Below are 23,682 nucleotides of genomic sequence, written 5' to 3' on the forward strand. Positions count from 1 at the left end.
AGCAGTGTCGTGGAGGTTCTTCCTCCATGTAATTGCTGACTGTGAGGAAAGAAAGCTTTCCCCTGTGCACAGTGGTACATGCAGAGGGGCACCTGTAGTTTTGCACCCACCTGTTCCTGCATGGGAAGGAATGCACAACATGGTGCATTCCTTCCTATGCAGGAACGTGCACAGGCGGTCCCACAGCCATGATGTTTAAGGCTCACAGTGAGCCTTTAAACAGCACTGCCGCGAGACCACCATGTCGCCTGCCTACCAAACTACAAATGTACTTGTAATCTGGCGGGCAGGCTGCAGAGACTCTTGGTGGTGCAGAGGCGCAGCGATGACGTGCAGCCTTCTCCTGCATTGCAAAAAGTCGTAATCAGGCCCATTATATTTCTTGAGGTGTATTTAAATTGTTCCGAAGAGGCAATTCAGCTGGATCCCCTGGACCATGTTGGAATCTGCATGTCTATGGCAATGACAGGCGTTGCTCATGGCTGGTTATCAGGAACTGAGGCCCATATGTATCATCAAGCTGATTTGCGATTCTGAAATAGCGTTTTTTTAGAAATCGCTATTTCACAATTGCAAATTGGTATGTATGTACAAATTCGCATTTTTTTTGCGAATTCTTAGTATTCCTTAATTGCGATTAGCAAATTGCAAATCGCAATTAAGAAATACTTTCCCATTAATTTCTATGGGCCAGGAGGCCCATAGGAATGAATGGGAAGTTATTCTCAATTTGCGATTCGCAATTTGAGAATCGCAAATTGAGAATAATTTCAAGGGTTCAGGGGTGTCCAAAGGACACCCTGTTGCACCCCTGAAATAAGCATGGGTGCACATGTGGCGCACATACATGCCCTAAGGGCATGTATGTGTGTCACATGTCACTTTGAAAAATGCAAAAATGTGCATTTGTCAAGGAATTCGCAACTTACCACCAACTTGAAGTTGCTGGTAATTTGCGATTCCTTAAGGACAATTTGCATTTTTTTTGCTTCATACATTGCATTTAAGGAATCGCAAACTTTAGCGATTCCTTGTTTTGCACCAGATTTTTCTTCATACATACCATTTAGCAAGTTCGCATTCGCAAAGGCCGAAATTCTGCGAATTTCGGCCTTTACGAATGCGAATTTGCTTGATACATATGGCCCTAAGGGCGTAAACTTGATCAAATTGGCTGTACGTATCTGTCCGCTTGTACACAGCACACAAAGCCATCATGCAACACAACACAGCTTTTTACAGCAACCCCAAAATAATAAGATACAGCTCTCCTCCTGTACACCAGCCAGCAGTCTACATTCCACCCACGCATGCGTCCCCACCTTGCTCTGCCTTGTATACAACATTGCATAACGATTTATTGTATTATTCCTCTTTTAACACTTTTGGTGTGTTTGTACTTTTAATATACATTAAACATACAATAAACATATCGTCAGTTAATCCATTAAAAGAAACAGGCCCTAGTTTGCAACGACTGTGGCTGAGGTATTTGTATTGGGAATAAATAACACACAGCCACGGTCTTGTTAGGAGCGCTGTGGCTGAGATTAATGTGTTTAGAATAAATAGTCACTGGCTGACATCACAGTGACAGGGTATTTGCATTAAGAATGAATAACACATAAAACAGGGCCTCGTTTAAAGGCGCTACGACCGAGTATTTGCATTAATAACCAATAGCAAACAAGTTGTCCTGGTTTGCCCATGGCTGATGTATTTGCACTTAGAATAAAAAAGAAACGATAAACAAATAGGCAAAAAAGTGATGGCAAGACATCACCAAGACTGGGGTATTAGCGTTTAAAATAAACACCAAACCAACAAGGTCTTGTTCGAAGCGCTATAACAGAGATGTTGTTAACAATACATTTTACAATAACAATCAAGTAGGCCCAGATTTACATCTCCTTGATTGGGGTATTTGCATTTAAAATCAATACACAGCCTGTGAGGTGAAAGCGTTATGAATGTAATATGTGCACCAATAACCAACAACTTACACATTTCCCTAGTTTGGCCCAAGGTTGAAGATTTACAAGGGTATTTTTTCACAGATTTGATAAGTGATATCAAATAAACATCAAAGCAAAGTTTGAGTTGTCTCTGATTCCAATCCGAATCCTGAACTGAATAATAATCCCTTTAATCACAGTTACACTGCTACAATTGTCTCTTGTGTATGGCCTCGCCAAATGCTCATCCCTAAATCATTTCAGTACCACAGGTGTTAAGGAGTCATGGAGGAGCCATACAGAATATGGTCTCGCCTACTAGCCCCCACCCGTTGCTATTTGTATATGAAAATGAATTAGATGTTGTGTCCTGCCAACCCCTCCCTCCTCCCCCCAAGACATCTTCTCTTGCCCCACATACCAACAAACATCTGCAATGCAATAGGTCTCGCATTTATGCAAGTTTGAGCTACTGCATTGTGAATGACAATGCCGGTGGCTTGCCGAGCCAAGATGGTGGTCGCACCTTGAGTGCGCACCCGGACCCCTCCGCCATCGCTCGTTATCCGCCCAGGGAGAGAGCCATCCAGTGAAGAATCTACAGTCTGGGTGATTGCTGAGCGCCCGGCGACACCCCTGGTGTCTGATTGTTATCTGTGAGGCGCCTTCACGAAGGAGATTGCGTGACCGACGGGCCCGGCCTCCAAGATGGAGGGCCGCCTTCGGCGAGCTCCGCAACCTCCAGACTCACTGGTCACCTTCTCCGCCTGTGGTGGGACGTCCCCTTCGGCGCGGTTTCGAGCGGTAGGGATGGCTGGCCGCGCGGTGGCAGCCTGAACGGCTGGGAGGCCAGAGATTGATTGGGGAGGGTGTCAGGATCCGTCTCGGGCGCCTAAATGGCCTGTGCCCATGTCCGTCGCAGACGGATAGGGGGCCCATGACCTCACACAGCAATCCATCGTCACTGGCGGTAGGTCCCAGCTGCGGGAGGGGGTCCCATGGTCGCAGGGAGGGGACCCCCGGGCGGCCCACCACGGAAGGAGGCCCTGGGGCCCAAACTTCATTCTAGTGAACCCAGATTTTAGAGGCGGTCCACATCGGGAGCGGAGCCCCCCGGCCCTGCGGCGAGGTGGTGTTGGCTGCTTTTTCGAGCGGCGGATGGGATCCCTACGGAGTTGCTTCCTTCCCACGTTCCCCCTTGCATTGCCAGTGCTGTTCCACTTGCCTGATCAGCGGCCCAGGTGGTGCTGGGAGATGGGGGTGGTCGGCCGCGTGTATCAGGCGGCAGGGGGGTCCTTATTGTGGGCCTTTCTTCACCCTGGGTCATTGCGGTGCTTGGGAGAGGGACACGAGACACTGGTATCTTCTCTGGCAGCTCGCCTGAATCCTGGGCCCCCCGTCCTGGTTGACAAGGCCTGATCCTTTGGCATCCCTGGTTCCACCTGCTGAGTGGCCCGCTGGGTGCGGCATTCTCCTGTCGCCCCTGGGGGCCCGGACAGACGCCGCTGAAGTCGCTGGTCTTCACCTGCCATGGGGCCCACTGGTGGGGGTCCTGCGGAGTCCGCGTGAGGAAGGCCTGCCTAAGAACTGGTCGCTGCGCTCCTGTGAGCCGATATGGAGGTAAGGAGTGGGGGTCCTGTGTCATATGGTCCTGAGGCGTGGATTTGGCCGTCCATCGGGCGGCGGGCAGGGTGAGGGCGGCCCCCCGAGTCAGCACGGCTCTTCTTCTCCTCCCGCCTCTTCCCCCCACTCCCCTCTCCTGGTGCGCCTCCTGGGGAATGTAGCTGAGGAGAACCAACCTCTCTTGTGTGGTGGTTGTGAGGGCGTGACCTACTGGGATTCCCATCTCCGAACCGGGGTGTGAGCAGGTGTGCTTCGGCCGCTGTTTTGGGTGGTGGTGGCCCTCCGAGGGACGTGCCTGTGCCGGATTTGGAGGACTGGAGGCCCCCTGGGGGTTGCGGTTGTGGCTTCGTGGGGCTGGACCTGGGTGGCCCTCTGGACCTCTCCGTGGGCCTGTCTTGGGTCATTGGTCCCTGTACATCCCCGTTGACATTTGCTTGCATTGATCCTCCAGTCTTGGACCCGCTGCTGCTCCCAGCCTTCCATCTCTGAGCTGGGCTGATCACTTTGTGGCTCTGTTGGAAGGGGACCCACATAAGGCTCTGGATCAGGACCCTTCTCCTGCTTTCTCCATCTCCGCCTGCCACACATTTTGGGAGGCATCTTGGTTTGCACCCAGTCTATGTGCCGGCTGCTTACACCTGCCAAACCCTGGTCAACCTGAGTTGCATATTCGGCTTCCCACTGTGGGGTCCAGTTGTGGAGACCTTGGAAAATCCGATATTCCCCAGGGTCTACCCTAGGCAGAAAGATAGGTCGGTGGGCCCCTTCCACCCAGACAAAAATGGACCAATTCACCACCTCGGATGTGGGGGCTACCGTGGGTGTGGCTGAACAGGAGGCTTGTCCGTCTGCGGATTTGGCCTCCTACAGGCCATCCATGCATTCCAGACCTTGGTGGAGGGCAAGATCGCAGAGGTGAGAGTAGACATGACGCTCATCCAGCAGGACCTCCACAACGCAACTGCCCCGATGCAACAACCTCCGCTTGGTGGGATTTCCGGAGGGGGTGGAGCAGGGTCGCGCTGTGGACTTCTTAGAAAAGTGGCCAATGTCATGGGTTCCTGGGGGCTCTCTCTCTCTCCTTGGTTTGTGATTGAGCGGGCTCACCGATCCTTGGCCCCCAAACCGGCGCCGGGTGCACCTTCCCGCCCTATCATAATGTGGGTCCTTAACTTCAAAGACCACAACGCCATCCTGTCTGAGGCCCGCAAGCAGCAGCGGCTTCATCATAAAAACTCTGCTATTGTGATCTTCCCGGATTACACCAGCGAGGTCCAGTACCAACACCGCTCTTTTGGGGAGGTCAAGCAGAAGTTGCGGGATCTTAATATTCAGTATCGGCTCCTCTTCCCGGCTCGCCTATGTGTGGTGTTCGCAAATAAGGCATTGTTCTTCGACAACCCAAAGGAGGCTTGGACCTGGAGAACGGAGGAGCGCCCTCTGCGGTCTGAAGGCCGAACCCCGCGTTCAGGAGGAGCAGAGGGCGGACCTGGCCATCTCGCTCCATTTGCTCCTCAGCCTCAACGTAACCGATCCCGCAGACACCGTGGGCAGAGAAGGGCCCGCTCTGATTCCCCGCCGGGCCACTCACAACAGTCGATCATACTCGTGGAGGGAACCTCGACTGGGAGGCGCTCTGGCTCCTTCGACCGCCTGGGTGGCGGGGGTACTTCGCCCCGATCTTCTGTAATTGATCTCCCAGACACGGACCTATCACGTAGCCCAGTGCTCCTGAAGGACCCTGCTTGAACCGGTCTCTGCCCGCCGGGCTTGGCCCCGCAACCGGAGACGGCGCTCTAACTCAGGCGTTTCTTATTTTCCGGATGGACTCATATACACGCATCCGGACATGAGGAGGGATCCTCCACGCTTCCCATTCCCAAGCGTTTTAGTTTGGTTGTTCACGCATTGTGATTTCGTATTGGTTACCTGGGGGGTCGACATATGCTTCCGTTCCCGAAGTGTAGGGTGGGGGTGGGGGAAGGAGGGAAGTTTTGGGAAGTTTGGGAAGGTTTTTTTCCCTATGTTGTAGTTTTGTTGTTGTTTTTTCTTTCAGCTATCACAGAACGACACAGGCTACTCTTGGATAGGATATGCTCTTATAGCAAGCGAATGCTCATATTAATGCGAGCTTCCACGCGCAACTACATACTCCTAAAATACTACACGTCCTGGAACGTCAATGGCCTGCTCGACTGGCAGAAGCGCACAGCGGTTCTAAGATATGCGCAGCGTCTCCACATAGATATTCTTATGCTTCAGTAAACGCACCTCTAGGGTAACTGCTACCCCTTCTTGGCTCGCTATGGATACAACAGAATATGGCACTCCGGCTTCTCCAGGGGCTCGTGAGGGGTGGCTACCCTCCTGAGGTGCACCCTGCCCTTCGTTCTTTCCCAAGTGATTCATGATCCTCAAGGGTCGCCTGTGACAGTTTGTGGGTCCCTGGCTGGCTCCCCTCTCACTCTCATGTCAGTACATGCCCCCCCTTGATGCTCACGTCCACACTTGCGCACACTGCTGCCCTGCTAAACAATACGCCCATGTGCAATGCGGTTGTGGCGGGAGATTTTAATGCAGTTTTGCCCTTGGCCCTTGACACAACGGGTCCTCTCTCCGCTACTCGAACAGCGTGGGGGAAACAGCTGAAGAGCTGGTCCAACTCCCTGGGACTTTACGATGCATGGCGCACATGGCACCTTCGCACCACTCAATTCACATATAGCTCCGCGGCCCACCACACACAAGTGCGTATAGATGCAATCTTCATCCCCGCGCCTGACTGTTCTGAGATTCTAGATGCCCGCATCTGCCCAGAGGCATTTCCGACCACTCTCCAATACACCCTCAGCAGAGGGGCTCCCCCTCCTTCGGCCCGCCAAACATAGAGGATGAACGCCTGGTTCCTCCAAGATAAAACCTTTAAAAAAATGGTGGGGAAGGATCTTAAACAATACTTCACTACTAATGAGGGTTCTGTAGCCTCCCCGGGTACCCTATGGGAGGCAGGGAAGGTGACCATACGGGGCGTTGCTAAAGGACAGCTAAAGATCCAAAGGCCCCCGCAATCGCAGTGGATCTCATCCAAGGAAGCGCAGGTGCTCTGCTTGGAACAGCTACTTTTCAAATCAGAGGATGCCGCCCAAGCCCGGCAGCTTGCCCACCTTCGGGACGACATTAGACAACTATCCCTAGACGCAGCTAAGCTCCTTTGGAGGTCTTCGGTAGTGAGAATCTATGGGTGGGGGGACAAAAAGGGCACGATCCTGCACAGGCTGGCCACGTACCCCAGGGTGAATCGTATTATCCCAGAGGTGGCTGACGAGGTTGGAGCGGTCCACTGTGCCCCTCTGGCGATGGCTAACACCTTTGTGGCCTACTACCGGAGAATATACACAAAGCAAACCCCGAGCTGTCACTCTTGGCCCTCCTTGAGCGGGGTGGGGTGCATCTCCCTAAGCTAGAAATGGCCGCTCAGAAAGACTTGGATCGCCCCATTTCACACACAGAAATCGAAGAAGCGATCACCCTCACCTCCTCGGGTAAGACCCCGGGCCCGATGGCCTTCCCCAGGAGTATTATGCGGCATACCGAGACACACTAATGGCCAGTTTATTCCATGAAGCCTTGGAGAAAGGTTCCTTTCCGCAGGAAATGGACATCGACACCATTGTGGTTCTCCCGAAATCCCAGCCCTCCTCTCATAGATGCGCGGAATATTGTCCCATCTCCCTCCTCTTTTTTTTAAACATATTTTATTGATTTTCAATGTACCATATAAAATCGTACAATAATATTGACAGATGCAACCACCACCATCCCATCGAACATGAAACATCATAGGCCAGTGTGATCGCCTAAGAGTCTACCCACAATATACACACAATTGAAGTCCAAAGGTCCCAGCAGTACTATCGTTGCAGTACAGATACAGATAGCAGTTGCATATATCGCCTATATATGAAGAAATACACATTCCTCTTAAAGAAAAAACCAGAACACCCCCTTAAGAACAATCCCCCCTCCCCAACCACCCTGGTCACAGTTTCCAGATGTCAGGATCGCTGGCCCATGCACACCATATCGTTGCCCCGTGCACTGATGTTGCAGCATAATACGTCTGTACAATACAGTAGATAGCAAGGCATGAGCTATACACATTACTAACGTACATATGGCAAAGATTAAACATTCACGTCAACATCCATATATTTTAGTTTTTCCAACATAACTTCCCATTCCATCGCTATTGGCAGCTTACGCAGTCCTCCTCTAGCCTCTTCTTTACGCAGCATTGCACCCTCCGCCCTGCCCCATCGCAGCACCTCTGCGTGACAGCTATACACGCCTGGAGGTTTACGTGACTTCCAGCGCATTGTCACATTCCTGATAGCGAGTAATATGGCCAGATCAATGAATCGGTACTGCACCTTGTGCTTGGACCTATGTTTGTGGAGACCTAACAAACATTCTTCCACTGTGGATCGCATGATGTGCTGCTTCTCCAGTAAGGTCCCTAACCATAGTAGAATAGTCTATTAGTTTTGAGCATGTCCACAGCATGTGTAAGAAGCCCGCCCCCTCCAACTTGCACCTAGGGCAGGAGTGTTGTGTCTGCGGGAACATTTTATCCAGCCTACCCGGAGTCAAATAGGCCCGGTGCAATATCATAGTTTGGATGAACCTAAATTTCGAATTCCGCGACACCCTTCTGGGGTGCTCCAATACCACCGCCCACTCCTTATCTGACAAATCTCTGCCTACGTCCTCTGCCCAAATAGTTTTTAGGGTGTCCAGGGAGACCCGAGTGTGCGTACTGATCCCATTATATATCCAACGAACGAAGTGTCTCCCTCGCCCCATATAATGCACCATCGTTACCAAGTCATTATGGGTAGGTTCTTGTCTCTGTGGCGCCCAGTGTTTTTTGATATATTGGAACAGTGCCACATGCGTTAAATATAAATGCGCTGGGGCACCCGTCTCATTCACAAAGGTGTCATGATCCAGTAACGTCTCGTGGCCGAAAAGGTCCGCTACCGTGGTTATTCCGACCTCAATTCAAGGCGTTAGTCCCATCTCCCTCCTCAATACCTCAATACCGAAATTAAGTTGTTTGCCACCATTCTGGCTCAGCGATTGAAACCCTACTTAACACTGCTGGTCCATCCAGACCAATGTGGGTTCATGCCTCAGCGGGGGACCTGGTACTGCTTCCCGAGGCTGCAGCTGGCTTTAGCCCACCGACATGTACTTACCCCATACTTAGCACTCTTGTCGGTGGACTTCGAAAAAGCATTTGATACGGTGGACTGGACGTATTTTCAGGATGTGCTGGCCGAGATGGGGTTCGGGCCTCAATTCAGATCACTGGTCTATGACTTTTACACCCACCGAGAGCACGAGTGCTGGTCAACGGGGTGCTATTGGAGGCCTTTCCCATTGCCAGGGTCACTAGCCAGGGTTGCCCCCTCTCCCCGTTGTTATTAGGCCTGGCAATGGAGCCCTTGGCTTCCCTAGTGCATGCTGAAGAACACATTAGTGGCTGGGAGTGACCTAATACCGAAACGAACAAAATCGCATCATATGCGGACGACGTCCTGGTCTTCTTGGCTGACCCAGCCTCCTCCGGGCCATACTGCCTCCAGACCCTACATTCTTTTGAGCAGGCCTGTGGTCTGCGGCTAAACCTTGGGAAATCATTTCTGGTCCCCCTGCATCTCTCGAGGGAATGCTTTGAGTTGCAATGCACCAAACCACTTAGGCGACAATCCTTTAAATACTTGGGAATATAGATTACCCTCCCTCCCAAGCTGGGCTGGTCTCTTAATATAACCCCGTTGGTTAAGAAGGCCAAGGAAGATCTCCTTAAATGGAACGCGCTAGCTCTGAACCCCCTGGGGAGGGTGACCTTGTTTCAAAAGAAGATCCTCTCCAGTTTTCTTTATGTCCTCCAAAATACCCCCTTCTGCTTTCCCAGGACTTGGTTCCGGGAACTGGACAGTTTAACTACCCGGTTTCTCTGGAGCGGTGGGAGGGCGCGCCTTGCTCTGTCTACCTGCAGGATTCCCTCCTTTGAGGGGGTAGGGGGATGACGCACTTATACCTTTATTTCCTGGCCGTACGTCTCCTGGTGATCCACAATTGGTTCAATGGGGGCTGGTCTGACCCGACATATAGGCTGGAGTTGAGTGAACTAGGTTTAACTAAAATCCAGGCCATGATGTACGGGGGCCCATCCCATTCGATTGCCCGAGGTGACACTGTCAACGGTGCTTCCAATTCTTGCGCAGGAGCAGAGATGCATAGTCCCAATGCCCCACCCAGGAGACCTTCTGGTACAATTATACTAATACCAAGCAGGATCTTCCTAGGGGGGGAAAGGGGGGAGTGGATAAAATAAATAAGAAGACAAAGAGACTGTCTGAAGTTATCTGTTTTTCCCAATTTCTTGCGTTGCTTCCACACTATTCTGTTCTTCTGGTTGCAGACCCTGTAAAAACTGAAAAACAACAATTCTTAACATATAATATATCTGTATCCTGTAATCTTAAATTATTCTTCTAACTCTAACCCACGCACCAGAGTAACTTTAGACATTTGCATCTCTTCAGTTGTCTTCGTTTCGTCCTGCAATTACAGTTTTAACCTGTCTTTTCTTGCATGAAGAACTTCTGTGTTTAATCAGAGGAAACATACATTAGTTATCTAGTGTTCTCTTTTATCTTGTTTTATATCTTATTTTCCTATACTAACTAATACATACCTATATTTCTATTTTAATAGTTTTCTATTTGTTTCTTAGGTTCTCAAGACAGACTTGGAATTTGTTGGGGTAAGTATAAGCTTCTCATTTATAAATCTCTTCTCACGTTCTGAAGCTAAAGTGGATTATTTACATTTGAACAATAAACAACATTATAGAACTTAGCTCAGTACTGTCCTTTCAATGTCGTTGGGTCGAAGTCAGCAGCATTGTCTCGAAGGCTGGTGAACAACTCTGCTCACTCGAATAGACTTGAAATGACTGCGCAAGCTTCGGTTTAAGCAGTGTCACCACAGAAAACTATTGCGCATGTGCTCCGTCTTTTCTGACACTATTCCCTCGACGAGGTAGCGTTTCTAACCATTGCACAGGTCTCTTGAAGGCAGCATTCACTTGGGGAAAGATGTGCGCATGTCTACCGGGAATATCACTTCGACGAAGTGAACGCCCGAAACCAAATACAGTTCCGTAAATGTCCTCCGATTCAGTAATTGTTGTACGGAAGATAAACCGACGAACTCCTAAATGCTTTCTGTGAATACCTAAAATCTTAAAATTAGGTTTTATCTCAGTTTAGGAGTCCTAAAGTTAGGAGTCCTAACTTTATTACTACTAAATTCAGAAAAATGCTAATTTTAAGACTTTCGGTATTCACAGAAGGCATTTAGGAGTCCTAAAGTTAGGACTCCTAACTTCTGTGAATACCGAAATGGGTAAGTACCTTCTGTGAATACCAAAATGAGTAAGTGCCTTCTGTGAATACCAAAATGGTAGTACATTTAGGATTTTGTCTTAAATTAGTTCTGTGAATCGGGCCCATTATAATTTGGAAATAGAACTATAAAAGCCTTCAAAAGTCACAAAGAAAACAAAGGTTACAGTAATGTCATAGTTAGTAAATAGCATTAAAAAAGAGTCGAAATTCACTAAAAAAAGTTACAGGGACGTTATAGTTAGAACATAGAAATACATTTTTTTTCAAAATTCACAAAAAAAACAAAGGTTACAGGGACGTTATAGTTAGGTTCAGATTTTACACACAAAAAAACATAGAAATTTAGCAGTTATAGTTACAGCTATCTCAAGTAACTTTAACTTGTACCCTAAAGAAACTATAACGAAAGACCCTGCTGGCATTGCTCCCACCTGCAGTTAGCAGCTAAAAATGCTGCTCCCTGTGGGCAGGAAACAGTATTCAGATCTGGTTCCCTGCGAACATAACTGTGGGCAGAGAAACAGATCTGAAATTCACTCCCAGCTGGTGGGAGCAATATTTAAAGCTCCTGCTAGATGGGAGCTAACTTTGTGTCCCGGAGGGCCTATAGCAGGAGCCCGCCTTGGGGATGATGTCCCCAGGGCCATTAATGGCTCAGTGTGGGGGATCCTTCCTTTCGAATTTGTGGCTGGGCCCCAGGAGATGGGGTTCCCAAGGTCGAAATTGGCCTGGGGCCGGAACCACGTGCCCCCCCCCCAAAAGGCCGGGCCCCTGAGGATTCTCCCATGGCTAGAATCGGCCTGGGGAGGCGGGATGCGCGGCCCCCTTCCCCCTCTTTACACTAAGGCTGACCCTGGGGATGAGGTTCCCAGGGTGGAAATTGGCCTGGAAGGGGGCTGTGTACCCCCTCCCAATATAAGTTAAAGGCTGGGGCTCGAGGAATGGAGTACCTGGCCCCAGAAAATATTTATAAATATATAAATTCCCCCTGGACCTGGCCCACCAGGGGCAGGGGAAAAAAACAAGGGCGAGAGACCGCTTCTGTTTTTATTGCCAGCAAAAAAATGTTTTAAACGTTTTGGGACCCCAACATGAGCTCTAGAGAGTCAGATATTCCTACCCTGGTCCCTTCAGGGGTTTGTGTTTTTTTGTCACTCTGGCTGTGTACCGAATCCCAAGATGGATACCACCACTTCCTGGTTGAAGTGGTGGCAGCCAATCAGATCTCATCATGAGATCTGTCAGATCCGTGGAGGCTCTGCGTCCCTAGATATACATAAATCTTTTTTCTTTAATAATTCCAAAACTACTGAACGAATTTACACCAAATTTCAGAAAGCACTCTTTCTGCGCCAAGATCTTGCTTTCTTCCAAATTTGGTGTATTTCTGTTCAGAAGTTCAGGCTGTAATCGTGTTCAAAATCCCTCTGGGAAACTGCATGGGTAAAACGCATTTTGGGACTTTATCTCTGCTCCCACATGACGAATCATCCCAAAAGTTTCCGAACAGCTGCTGAAGTGAGTGGCAAACTAACTTTAAAAATTTCATGAAGATTTGTCAAACGGTACGAAAGTTATTAACAAAACAAAAAGCACTTTTCCTAATGTAACTAGGTCCTAACTATCTACTGGCAACTGCCAGTAGTTAATATATATATATATATATATTCACTGAAAAAACAAAGTTTGCAGAGGCATTATAGTTAGGGTCAGATTTCACACGCGTAAAGCCATTGAAATCCAGCAGTTATAGTTACCTGACCTAACTATAACTTACTCTCCAGCAATGGACTGCTTATTATTTCAGCACTCATGAAATGTTCAGTGACATCACTGATGACATCATCTAGTGGATTTGAGTGCTTTCCCCTAGTTCTTGAGTATTAAACATATATACTAAGGTACCATAAACAATTAAATTAGTATACTCTGTGTTCTACTAATGAGTGCGTCTGTTTTTAAAATATATTATGTGAGTGGCTGTGCGATTATGCGTATCCATATGTGAGTGGGTGCTTGAGTGAGTGTTTGGGTGTGTGAGTTGGTGTGTGATCGGCTCTAGGGGTGAATAAGTGGGTGTGTGAGTAGCTGTATGGGTGAATAAGTGGGTGTGTGAGTAGCTGTATGGGTGAATAAGTGGGTGTGTGAGTAGCTGTATGGGTGAATAAGTGACCATGTGAGTAGCTGTATGGGTGAGTGAGTGGCTGTGTAACTAGCTGTACTGGTGTGAGTGACTGTACAGGTGAGTGACTGGTTGTGTAAGTGGCTGTATGGGTCAGTGAGTGGCTGTTTGAGCAGGTGTTTGGTTAACTGTGCGTGTGTGGGAGTAGCTGTTTTGGAATGTGACTGTTTGAGTGGCTGTTTGTGTGATTGAGAAGACATGAGTGCTTGTATGGATGTGTGAATGGGTATGTAAGTGTGAATTGGTATGTAAGTGGTTGTGTGGGTATGTGAGTGGGTGTGCGGGTGTGCGAGTAGCTCTTTTGAGAGGCTGTATTGGTGAGTGAGTGGATGCGTGAGTGGCTGTATGGGTGAATACGTGGGTGTGTGAGTAGCTGTATGGATGAGTGAGTGGCTGTGTGAGTAACTATATGGGTGAGTGAGTGGCTTTGTGAGTAGGTGTATGGTTGAGTGGCTCTGTGAGTGGCTGTATGGGTGAGTAAATGGGTGTGTGTGAGGTGGTTCTATGGATGAGTGAGTGGGTGTGTAAGTGGTAGTATTTTAGTGTGTGACTGGGTGTAAGAGTGGTTGTGGTTTGTGAGTGGATGTATGAGTAGTTTTATGGATGATGAGATCAGTGATGTCATTAGTGACGTCATCAGTGATGTCACTGGCCATGTCATGAGTGATGTAATATGTGAGGTTATAAGCAGTGCATTTCGGGGCTGTAAGTTATTGTTAGCTATGTCAACTATAACTGCTGAACTTCTATGGTTCGTGTGTGTGAAATCTGAGCCTAACTATAAAGTCTTTGTAACCTTTGTTTTTTTTTCAGTGAATTTCTACGTTCTTTAGAATTCTATTTCCTAACAAAGCACTGTTGGAGTTTGGCAACCCCGGCATTTAGCATTGCAGACATCAGGATCCTGAGGAAAAGGTTGGGCACCTTACTTATTTATTAATTTGCATTTATGTATTTATTTATCTACTTATAAACAAACTAATCACTGTGTCAGAGTCAATACAAAACTTCCATCTCAGTGCCGGCATCTTCGAGTGACTTAAAATGCTTTGAGGTGGTCCGACAGTGATACTGTGCTACAGGTGTTCTTAACAGTCACTCGTTTACTAAGATAAATAATAGACCCGTTGTGGCCTCATACCAAGTTGGCAATAGTGAAATACTTTCCTGCCTGAGAAGAACAACCCCAAACATATTCCTACACATAATGGTAAAATATGCATGCTTCCAAGAATGCACACATACATTGATGACTCATGATTGGTGACGTATGTATGCATGCAAAGGCACTTTCTGTATTAGCACATAATAACAGCACCTGCTGTTAACAATGTTTCGAAGCCCCGGGCTTACGGCAGTGAAGTGCTTTCTAAATACTACCTTATAGTAGTTATTAGATTCTGTGTGTTTGGTGTCTGGGCTTCCAGTCGCTTAGGGCCTTACTGAAGAGAAGGGAAGTCAACCTTTGCACTGGGTTAAAGGTCTCTCCCCACCGAACTGACATTTCACAGCAAAATTGCGCTCTTAAAAAAAGGGCCACGCTCGCCATCATGCGTCAACCTCCTTGCCCCCGACACAGAAGAGAACTTCTGTAAGGAGAGCTCTGGGGGTTCACAGGATAAACACGCCGTGTCCTCGTGCGCAGCTGTAAACTGATGGAAGGAGATGCGTCAGCCATTAGCGAGGTCCAACTTTCAAGGCTGGTGGAAGGGACACGCGTCGCGAGCCCACAAGCAGGACTGAAGCACTTTGGACCAGTAATGGCAGCTCCCTACAGCGTGCCAGAGTAAATGAAGAGTGTCTTTAAAAGCTTTAAAGGCATGCCCCCTAGGGCACTTTCTGGAAGGTTCTCCACTGAGACGCAGCATATACGTCTAAGAGAAGTGCGAAGACACAGGTCAGGGCAGAAAATAACTCCTCATCACTCTTTCCACACAGTTTCTTTCTTCGTCTTTAAGGGTGAGTAAAAATTGTGCATCGACTGTATTCCACTCACGCAGCACCATTTCTTTATTTTTTTTTGTTGATATAAACTTTTATCAACTAGCAGCGATACCTCACTTAATAGCATCAAAGGGTAAATAAAAAGAGGTACAACGCACATTGTGAGATGAACCACTGCTTGCTTGGGTGGATGGAGCTGTTCCCACAATTGTCCATACAACAGTCAGGCTTGTGTAATGATGAGTCGTAGTCGAATGTGTTTCTAAATTGCTTTATTTCTCTCATCCTGGTACAGACACAGCAGATGCCTGCACATTCAACAGGCACCAGTCCTGACCTCATTACATTCTCTCACTACATCATCCACTTCCCACTCCACCTGCACATTCCAACCTTATGCACCTGCATTCCAAAGGTCAGAATATGATCACAACACATCTTCCCCCTTTTTTATTTGATTACACAAAATGAATGATACATTAACATATAAGATATAAATTACATAACTCTGGGGCGCTAGGTGGTGCACAAGCAGTATGGCTTCTGCACACCAGTGAGGCTTCTGCAGCCTGGTGCATTTATCCGACATTTATCCTCTTTGCAGCTCTACTACGGGGACATCCTGCCGGTATAACATTGCGGAGGTCCTGCTGGAGCTCTGGCAGGAATGTCAGCTGATTTGGGTCTGCGCAGCTTTTGTGGTGCCCAGGAGAAGAATCCACCGAAAGAAGGAGGGGGGCCGCTGTGGAGCTCTGTGCTGGCCCGATCGCTGCGCGAGACCACGGCCTGCCGCGAGGTGGCTAGGCCCCGGAGAGAAACCTGACCGACTGCACCAGAAGAGAAAGGCCCGCAGCGCGGAACGGCGGCACCGACAGTGAAGCGGAGGGTAGAGGAGCCCCGTTTACCTACTGCCAGTAGAGAGAAGTGCCAATATTAATGACTGGTGTGGTGGGCAGGACACAAAAGCTGATACGATATGCTGCTGCTGCCCTGACTGGCTGGCGGTGGCTACTGTAATGATGTGCAATGTGGGCGCGACCACCCTGGCCCACGAGCAGCGCTAATGTGCTTTGTCCATTCCCCCCCTGTAAGCGTAGGGTTAATGGCTCCGCCCGACGTAGGGACGGAGCGCACGTTAAACTGTTAATAAATAGCCCATGACCCTGGGCGTGGCAGGCAGTTGTCTGACCACTAAGCATATACACGTGTGGTCTCCTTTACTATATTTGTAGGCCCACCTACAACACGACACTGGCGATGAGGTGGTCTCGCCACCCCACTGCGTGCCGCGCTCTGCCCTTACACTCAGGGAGAGCCCCCTGCTGTGCCCGCAATCCTCCTGCATTACAACAGCCCAGGCGGAGCTCTCTCAGCCACCCTGCACGCAACTCCGTGCCTCGCCGTAGAGGCCCAACCACGAGGACCCGGCACCCAGACGCCCTGCCACCCTGCCTAGCTGCGGCATCCTGTGGGCAGTGCCGCGGTCATCCTACCTGTCGGCGAGCAGCCCCCGCTGCCTTCATCTCGGCAAGACCGGCCTCGCGGCCCCCAGGTGCGTGCTCTCTGCCTGTGCGCGTTCGAGTGGCCCGCCGCGCTGCCTCTGGGTCGAGCCCCCACCTCCGATGCCCAGCCGTGCTCCGGCACTTGCCTGTTTCCGGCCTGATGTCTCGCGGCCTGCCGGGCCCGCCGCGCGCTTCCCGCGCCATCCCTCACGCTTCCCGCGTGCACCGTTGCGGCCCGCCTGCCATTTCACACGCATCTCGTGTGAGGATAGCCTGCCGTTTCTCACGCATTTCGCGTGCAACGCTGCCATAACCTGCCGTTTTCACCCAGAATTGCCTGCAGCTGCCACCAGCGTGTCTCACGGCCCATAGCCCCCTGGTGTCTGGGTATCCCCTGGCCGTCAGCACCTCCCGCCTTCCCCGATGGCCATGGCCGCCGTGCCGCCACTGGAACCCTTCACGGTCACGGGCACACCTCCCTCCCAAGCTGCCCAGTGGAAGAAGTGGGTGGAACGCCTGGAGAACTACTTTGTGGCGGCGAACATCGCAGTCGAACGGCGGCGCGCAATGCTTCTGCACCTAGGAGGAGAAGCTATCCACGACATCTCGAAAGACGTGGTGGAAGGCGGCCCACCCAGGAACTACACCACGCTACGCGACGCAATAACAGAGTACTTTGAACCTTTCGCCAGCGCGGATTATGAATGATTCTTGCTCCGCCAAGCCCGCCAGCTCCCAGAGGAGCCAGTTGATGTCTTCTATGCGAGACTCAAAAAGTTAGCCAGCACGTGCACCCTGCCGGATGTGGACGACGAGATCCGCGCCCAATTTATACAAGGCTGCGCCTCCTCGAAACTACGCGAAAGAGTCCTAGAGACAGACAACATGCCCATGCGCGACATCCTAGCGCTCGGACGGTCTAAAGAACTATCGAAAGCTCGAGCAGCTCACATGGAGCCAAAACCAACGGTCGCAGTCAAAGTTGAACCAGTGTGCGCCATCAAAACAAATGCCACCGACACACGCACAAAACCATCCCGAAGACCTCAGCAAAGCCCCACTCAGTCATCTCACGACCGCCCCTGCATGTGGTGCAGAGGGACAACCCCCCACAGCGGAGCGTGCCCAGCGCAAGGAAAAATCTGCAGCGCATGCGGTAAAGCCAACCATTTCGCGAGCGTGTGTTTATCCTCACAGAGGAAGAAGCCCAGTGGCCCACCCCGAAGAGTGAGACAGATAGAGCCAACGCCAAGTACTGCCACCAACAGTGACATGGACGACGACGAAGCGGACGCAGCGTCAGTCCACATGGTACGAATGCTCAACACACTAGCGGCAACACCGTCAGCAGAACCTATGTGCATGGTGGATATACAGGATCAAGCAATAGCAGCCCTCATCGACACCGGGGCAACAATCAACCTGATGGCAGCCAGCGTGTACCGGACATTAAACGAACCGCCAGCACTCCATCCCACGAGAGTTCAAGTGTATGCCTACGGCACCAGTCAACCCCTCCGCCTCTGCGGAGTATTCCGGACAACAATCTCACACGACTCCCATCACGTACACACCAAAATCTACGTGTCGCAAGAAGGGTCCGGATTCCTGCTCGGCTGCCGGACCGCTCAAGACCTCAGGCTGATCCACTTCGCCCTCACGGTCCAAGCCCACAGCCTCGACCATCTCGTATTACAACATACGTCACTGTTCGATGGGATCGGCTGCTTGAGAGGACCCGCCGTCCGCCTCCACATAGATCGCTCGGTCGCTCCAGTGGCCCTCAGACACCGGCGCATAGCGTTCCACCTACGACCCAAAGTGGAAGCAGAACTACGGGTGCTAGAGAGAGCCGGAATCATAGAGAGAGCCAGCGGACCAACTCCATGGGTGTCACCCATCGTAGTGGCCAAGAAACCGAAACAACCTGACCCGGTGCGTATCTGCATGGATATGCGCATCCCAAACCTTGCGATCAAGAGAGAACGCCATCTGACACCAACCATAGACGACATCATCGGTGAGCTGTCAGGTTCGAAGTGGTTCTCGAAGATGGACCTGAGGTCCGGATATCACCAGATCCCTCTACACCCAGACTCCCGCCCGATAACCACTTTCTCTACCCATGCAGGCCTGTGGAGATACACTAGACTCAACTTCGGGATTTCCAGCGCGGCCGAAGTTTTCCAGAACATCATTCAAAATGTCCTGCAAGGCCTAGACGGCGTACTGAACGTGAGCGATGATATCTTAGTCCATGCGGCGACGCTCGACGAACACATCCGACGCCTCCAGGCCGTCTTCACCAGGCTACAGGAGAGAGGTCTTACCCTTCACAGGGAGAAGTGCGAGTTCCTCCGGAAGGACATCAGCTTTTTCGGATACCGGTTCTCCGACCAAGGCGTTGGGCCAGACCCGGACAAAGTAAAAGACATCCATGATGCCCCCGCTCCAACATCAGTGACTGCCGTCCGCAGTTTCCTAGGGATGGTGACATACTGCGGGCGCTTCATTAAAGAACTGTCTGATCTCACCGGCCCCCTTCGCGACCTCACTAAGGCCACAGCCACCTGGGAGTGGGGACAAGAACAGCAAGAGGCCTTCCAGAAGACCAAAGCGGCACTCTCAGCAGACACGACCCTAGCCTACTTCAACCCTCAATACGAGTCACAGCTTGTAGTGGATGCGAGTCCAACCGGCCTCGGCGCGGTCCTGGCCCAGCAGCAACCCTGCGGAGAGTGGGCACCCGTCGCGTACGCAAGCAGGACCCTCACAGCAACAGAACAAAGATATTCGCAAATCAAAAGAGAGGCCATCGCTATTCTATGGGGGTGCCGCCACTTCCATATCTACGTGTACGGACATCCATTTGTGGTAATCACAGAACACAAACCACTCCTCCCACTGTTCCAAGGGGCCTCCTCACGTCCTCCTCCACGCATCGAAAAATGGGTACTCCAGCTCCAAGAATACCAGTTCACAGTGGAGTATCGACCAGGCTCCAGAAACCCCGCCGACTATCTGTCGCGGCATGCCCGCCCAGCCACTGAGACAGAAGTTGCAGAGGCCGACGCCACCGAAGAATATGTGAGAATGATAGTGGAGCGTTCAAGGCCATTACCCATCTCCCTTGAAGACGTTACACGAGCCACCAAGGACGACGACTGCCTACAAATCGCCATCCACGCCATCCAATCAGGGAACTGGAAGCCACTACAAAGCCCGGCGTCGTTCCGCACCCCAGAAGCTCAAGCCACACTAAGAGCGCTGTACCAAGTCCAGAGTGAACTATCCATCTCGCCAGAAGGATGCCTCCTTCGAGGCCCCTGCCTAGTTCTACCAGAGAGCCTCACCCAACAAGCAGTCCTCCTAGTCCATGGGGCTCACCAGGGCATTGTGAAATCGAAAAATTGCATCAGAACCAAGCTCTGGTTCCCGGGGCTGGACAAGAAGGTAGAAGACGTCATCCAACGATGCCCAGTATGCATAGCGACCAGCCTGCCCAATCCCCCAGCACCGGTAATCACAGAAGAAGGGCCGACCGCCCCGTGGACACGAGCCAGCGCAGATTTCGGTAGCCTCCCAGGCGGGAAGTACATGCTTGTCGTGGTGGATGACTACTCAAGGTACCCCGAAATCGAAATTCTACCCTCCACCGCAGCCTCCGAAGTGATTCCAAAGCTAGAGAAAATCATCGCGACCCATGGCCTAATAGGAGAATTGCGCACTGACAACGGACCTCCTTTCAATGGCGGGGATCTAGCAGAATATCTACAATCACACCGCATCAAACATCGGAAAATAACCCCGAGATGGCCCCAAGCCAATGGCGAAGTCGAAAGACTGATGAGGACTCTGAATAAGACAATCCAAATAGCCATGGCTGATGGCCAAAACTTAGAACTAGCCCTCTTCCAGTTTTTACGAGAGTACAGACTGACCCCCCACTGCACCACTGGGGTGCCTCCAAGCCGCCTGTGTTTCAACAGAGCAGTGGTGGATACTCTCCCACACCATCCCAGGTGGGCCTCAGCTCCAAACCCGAGCAACCGATCCATGGAACAGCGAACCAAGGCTAACAAAGAAGCATCAAGACGGAGGAGAGCTGCAGACAGCCCCATTCAGGTGGGCGACCGTGTGCTAGTGAAAAATCATCACCCAGGAGGGAAGTTCCGTCTCCCGTTTGAGTTACATCCCTGGATTGTCACCGGCGTAAATGGCACCATGATCACCGCACTGAAAGGGAGAGAGACTGTCACAAGAAACGTATCGTTTTTCAAGAGACTGTTGCATAGGGAAGATGATGAATTCCCAGATCCAGCTGAGCACCTCCCAGGGCTGACCTGAAGCCCACGAGAAACAGAAGGAGAAGATACCCCCGAGGAGGAAGAGACTCCGCAAGTAGACGCCACTGTACAAGTCAGGGGTAAACAGGAGCCGCCGGTGGCATACAGCCACCCTGGAGATGGTGCAGCCACAGACCCTGAAGAACTGACTCCCACCCAGTCGGGTGAGCGCAGCCAAAGCAGGTACAACTTGCGCCCCTGCCCGAAACCATCCCAGAAGTACCAAGACTTCGTGGCCTGCTGAGGACGCTGAGAGAACTTGAGTTGCGCTGCAACCACCTCATAAGTAAGACTGTTCCTTTTTGCATTTATAGACCTCAGAGACTGTAAGCAGAGACACTGATGCATTATGCCATGTTTGTTTATTTGTTTTTCTTTAGGGTAAATGAGGAATGTAATGTTGTGCAATGTGGGCGCGACCACCCTGGCCCACGAGCAGCGCTAATATGCTTTGTCCATTCCCCCCCTGTAAGCGTAGGGTTAATGGCTCCGCCCGACGTAGGGACGGAGCGCACGTTAAACTGTTAATAAATAGCCCATGACCCTGGACGTGGCAGGCAGTTGTCTGACCACTAAGCATATACACGTGTGGTCTCCTTTACTATATTTGTAGGCCCACCTACAACACCACAGCTACCACTATATACCCCCTACTGACCGCCCGGGCAGGCGAGTAAGCTGGTCGGGAGTGACGCACCGAGCCTACACCTGGCGCTGCATTGCTGGCTTGAGTGCAGGTAGACCTGGCTGAATGCCAGCACAAGCCGCGTTGGCGGGTACTTGACGCAGCCGTCCCACGTTCCTTGCGGATGGAACAACTTTAACTGCGGCGGCGAGAGGAGTGCATTCTGTGGCGGCACACACGGAAGCTCCAGAACCCCCAGGTGAGCTTCCTCTGATTGCCGGTGGAGGTGTGGGAGAAAAAAACGGCTGATGCCCTGGAGGCCCAAAAGTGAAAGGCATTGGTAGCTCTATACAGCGAGGAGATAAGCTAGAGGCTGGGAAATTGCTCGCCTCTACGTAAGCACTGCACAGTGATACTGCCAAACCGCCTGCGAATATCCCTGTAATCTGCACCCCATGCCGGAGAGACATAGCGAGAGAGACCAGGATTTACCTCCCGATACCCGTGAACATGCACTGACGCCATATTTCTAGAAGAGAGTTGGAAGGCGGCAAGGCTATAAGGTACTGTGACCTGAAGGGTGGTGGACCCCGTGAGGAGGGAATGAGAGACTGACTCCGTCATTCAGGAGAGGAGGATTTGCTGGGACACCGGGGCACTGGTGACAGTCGTGGGTCCTGGTTAACGGATTGAAAGCACCCCTCCACCTGTTACGCATAGACTCGCTGCACAGCAGTATTGCTCTACCCTCCATAGATAACATATTAACCTGAGTTTCCAGGCGAATTGGGATGCAAGAAGTAGACAACGAGACTGACCTAGAGAAATCGGGGCGTATCCCAGATTCGCCATGGGCAAACCTGATACTAGACAGCCCAAATTAAATTTTGAAGGGGCGCGGCGCACTGCCTGAGGCCCGCAGGAAGAACAGGATAATGACAAGAGAGAGGAGACACAAGGGGGAGCGGCGGCACAGACAGCAGATGTGCAGAGTATCCTACAAGAGGTTCGCCAGGGATTTGCCACTGTTGTGGATAAAGTAGATAGACTATCAACCCGGATGGATGCTATCGCTCACAAGCTGGAAGGGCATAAATACCGACTGAAGGAGGCGGAGAGGCGCATATCGGACACCGAGGACACGGCAGCCAGAGCCACGACACAACTTGCTCAAATGGACAAACTCATGAAACTGATTGCTGCCAAAAACGAGGACTTGGAAGTGCGCAGTAGGTGCAATAACATTTGCATAATAGGTATTCCCAAGTCGACCAATTCGGGCAAGATGGAGGAATATGTGGAGCAACTGTTATTGTCCTCGATTGGTGTGGAGTTCTTATCCAGTCAGTTCATAGCAGAACGGACCCATCGCTCATTGGGATCGTGGCCACCGCCCGGCATCACACCAGCCCATAATTGCATGACTTTTGAACTACAGGGATGGAGATGTGGTGTTGCGGGTGGCACGGAGCAAGCAACAACTAAATTACGAATGCAACACGTTTTCAATCTACCCAGACTTCACCCCTACGGTCCAAGAGGAAAGGCGCAAATTCATAGATGTCAAGAACAAACTGAGGCTGGCCCAAATCGATTATGTATTGTTATATCCTGCACGCCTTAGGGTCACACACCAAGTGAAGCAACGCTTCTTCACCAAGCCACAGCAGGTGGAAGAGTTCCTCAAGCATTTGAAGCGTACGAATCGCACTACTGGGATTCCCTCAGCATTGCAGCAATCCTTCTCGACAGGAGCGGAAGATGACTCACAATGAACGCTGTCCCTTTTTTTTTTTTTTCCGCTGTCTGTTGATTTTTTTTAATACCAATAGCTGTTTGAAATTTCGTTACAGGAAATGATGGATGTGTGACAGGCGGACCTACTTCAGAGGACAAGTAATCTGAGTAACTGGTAGGCCATGATGAGCTAACTCACTGTACACCAGGCACTCTCCACCCCATTAGACCCAGATATACCACCTGAGAAGGGCTCTAGGGGCGGGAGTTAATTGTGCTGTAGCCTA

The 23,682-nt window shown here is 50.7% G+C and overlaps 1 long non-coding RNA gene across 1 annotated transcript in view; it reads left to right on the forward strand.

The window, feature by feature from the left end:
- LOC147697129 (uncharacterized) overlaps positions 1–23,682 on the forward strand; it is a 98,058-nt gene that overhangs the window by 68,443 nt on the left and 5,933 nt on the right. Inside the window, exon 2 of the long non-coding RNA XR_015299141.1 lies at positions 10,384–10,413. This is a non-coding gene — a long non-coding RNA (uncharacterized LOC147697129). The remainder of the gene's footprint in view (positions 1–10,383; positions 10,414–23,682) is intronic.

The sequence above is a fragment of the Lissotriton vulgaris genome, chromosome 8 (genome assembly GCF_964263255.1).
Source record: "Lissotriton vulgaris chromosome 8, aLisVul1.2, whole genome shotgun sequence".
NCBI classification, from domain to species: domain Eukaryota; kingdom Metazoa; phylum Chordata; class Amphibia; order Caudata; family Salamandridae; genus Lissotriton; species Lissotriton vulgaris.